This window comes from Myotis davidii, unplaced genomic scaffold (genome assembly GCF_000327345.1).
Source record: "Myotis davidii unplaced genomic scaffold, ASM32734v1 scaffold811, whole genome shotgun sequence".
Lineage (NCBI taxonomy): Eukaryota > Metazoa > Chordata > Mammalia > Chiroptera > Vespertilionidae > Myotis > Myotis davidii.
Genome location: NW_006283149.1, coordinates 391379 through 394527, shown reverse-complemented (window position 1 = coordinate 394527; position 3149 = coordinate 391379).

Below are 3149 nucleotides of genomic sequence, written 5' to 3'. Positions count from 1 at the left end.
CCTGGCTCCGTGGAGAGCGGGAAGCCCAAACTTTCCAGCCGCTTAGTTTCGGTTCCTTTCGCGCCAACGAGGAGCGGGAGACCCGGAGAGCGGGTGCGGCAAAGGGTCCCGGACTAAGGCGCCTTCCTCTCGGGGCAGCCTGGCTTCCTGATGGGCACCCATTGGGGGACCCCGGACGCGGAGACCCTCCCTCCCGGGCAGCCTGGCTTCCTGATGGGCCCCGATTGGCGACCCCGGACGGGAGAGACCCTCCCTCCGCTCCTGGAATCAATCAGAATCGGAATCCAAAGGAGCCACGCCTCCCAGGGCTCAGATTTCTCCATCTTCCCCACCCAGGACATCCATCTGCTCTGGGGACCCCCCCAACACCCCCCCTCACCCCGCAGAAGGCGCGATGCCCCTCCTGCCTCTCCCTCCCCTCCCCCTCGCCCAGCCTACACCTGCTTGGAGATTCACTTCTTGGATGAATTAGACTTTTCCTTCCCCCAAACACACTGCCTTCCTGACTTCTCTAAATAGTATTAATTGATTGTTGATTGATTAATACAGGCCCTGGCTGGGTAGCTCAGTGGGTTAGAGCATCATCCCCATACACCAAGGTTGTGGGTTCAATCCCAGATCAGGGCACCACCAGGAATCAACCAATGAATGCATCAGTGAGTGGACCAAGACATCGACGCCTCTCTCTCTCTCTCTCTCCAATAAGGTAAACAATTTTGCAAATAAAAAGTAGCCCGGCTGGCGTGGCTCAGTGGTTGGAGTCGACCTATGAACCAGGAGGTCATGGTTGGATTCCTGGTCAGGGCACATGCCCTGGTTGCGGGCTCCATCCCCAATAGGGGGTGTGCAGGAGGCAGCCGGTCCGTGATTCTCTCTCATCATGCATGTTTCTCTCTCCCTCTCCCTTCCTCTCTGAAATCAAAAAAAGAAAAAGAAAATGCCCCATGTCACAGATCAAGCCCACACCCCGCCCTTCCCTGCCATTTTCAGGGTGCGACATTGCTGTGTGGAGGCCCAGACCAGACGAAGGTTTGGCCCCAGTCCCTGCCTTTCCCGGGAGAGTCAGTTCTCCGAGGGGACCCTGGGCATCCCCGGCTGAGGGTTAACCGCACAGACAGGCCCTCAGCTCCCCTGGTTTCCATGACAAAGACGTCCTGGACCCGCGTTTTCCGCCATCACCCAGCCCTGGGGGGCCTGGGGCCTTCCGGCTCCATGGCGGCCGATGCCTGTGCCCCTGTGGGTGCCCCTGGGGGTGCGCCAGCCAGTCTGCCTGCTGCCCAAACGCTCCCTGGAGCCTTTGGTTTCCTTACCCTGGAGCTCCCAGGGGTCCGTACACAGTCACGGCTGACTCCTCCGGCAGAGGCCCCCTGAGCCTTTTCGGGGCTCCGGACCGGGCGCCAACTTGCTGTTTTCTTAACTCCACCCCCTGCCCCTCCACTCCGGGCCTGGCCCCAGGACGAGAGGTCTCCTTACCCTTCTCGGAACAGGCCTGTTCGTGGCCCACCCACATTCCACGCTCAGGTTCTAAGGTTCCGTGAGTCACATTGCTCCGTAGCCTGGAACCCTTCCCCGCCTGCTCGTCACCCATCCCGGTCCCCCTGTCCACCCCCCAGGGTCTGGCTCAGCTGGCCTCCCAGAGGGGACCGCACGGTGAGCTCCACAGAACCCCCTGGAATTATTATTTTTTAAAATATATTTGTATTGATTTCAGAGAGGAAGGGAGAGGGAGAGAGAGAGAGAGACATCCATGATGAGAGAGAATCATGGATCGGCTGCCTCCTGCACGCTCCCCGACTGGGGAATGGAATCATGACCTCTTGGTTCATAGGTCAACGCTTAACCACTGAGCCACGCCGGCCGGGTGGGCGGGCTGGCCTTCTTAAAGCCAGCGGAATCTGTGGTGGGAAAGGGTATGGGGTATGACAGAAGAAACGGGGTCAAGAGCAGCCGGGTGGGTGGCTGAGTATGTGAGCTGCTGTAGCCGATAGAGAGAGGGAGGCACGCGCCTGTGATCTGTATGTCATGGGAGCCAGGGGTGCCCTGGTCTGAGCTCAGAAGCGGGAGGCCCGGCGGACGGCCGTCTTGGGGTGCAGAAGAGCGTGACCACGGAGGGGAGGCAGGTGGGCAAGGGGCCGGCGGACGGACGCGGCTGGCCTTTGTTCGGAAGGGACAGGCCCCTGGACTTGCTCCCAACGCAACAGGAAGCCGTGGGCAGTCATGGCCCCAGGCAGAGGCACGGGATGTGGATCTGGTTTTGAGAGCGCGGAAGGTGGCTTCTTCCTTCTAGGATTTTTATTTTTAACTTTATTTTTGGTTTCACAGCGTACATTCAAGTCTCAGGTCCGCTTCGAGTTTGTGCTTGTGGTGTGAGTCGGTGGTCTAGTTGCATTTCTTTTTTCCAATGTGCCTACCTGTCCAGTTTTCCCAACACCGTTTGTTTTGTTTTATTCTTTTTTTTAATTCCTGGTCAGGGCACATGCCCGGGTTGTGGGCTCGATCCCCAGTAGGGGGTGTGCAGGAGGCAGCTGATCCATGATTCTCTCTCATCATGGATGTGTCTCTCTCTCCCTCTCCCTTCCTCTCTGAGATCAATAAAAATATATTTAAAAAAATAAATAAATGCAGCAGCAGATAGAGCAGGAGGTAAGTGTGTCCGGTGGGGCTCTGAGCAGACATATCTCATCACACGTGGCCCATGCTGCTGGATTCGTGCTAACAGCAGATGGCATGAGTCCCATCTCCCCGAGTGGCTCCCTCTGCCCCCCGGGGTCTCCCCGTCTGCACCCCGTGTCTCCCCGGGTCCCAGGCCTGCCCGTCCTCTGCCCTAGTTGTGGGAGGCTGGCGAGGGGGTTGGAATGAGTCCAGTCCTTGACGCTGGGGTGGGAGAAGCGGTCATGTGACAGGCCTGGTGAAAAGGTTGAGCAAGGTCATCTCTCTGGTCCGACTCTACTGGGGCAGAGGGCAGGCTGCCGGCCAGCTCAGCCCCCCGTCTTCCCTGATGCAACAGCGGTGGGCGGACAGGGTGGGGTGCCCGTCCTCCGGGTCCCAGCCCAGTGTGACCCTTTGACCTCCAGACTGGCTCCTTCCACAGAGCTCCCCGGACACAGAACACCCGTTTGCTTACTCTTGTCTCCAAGTGTGTATGTGGG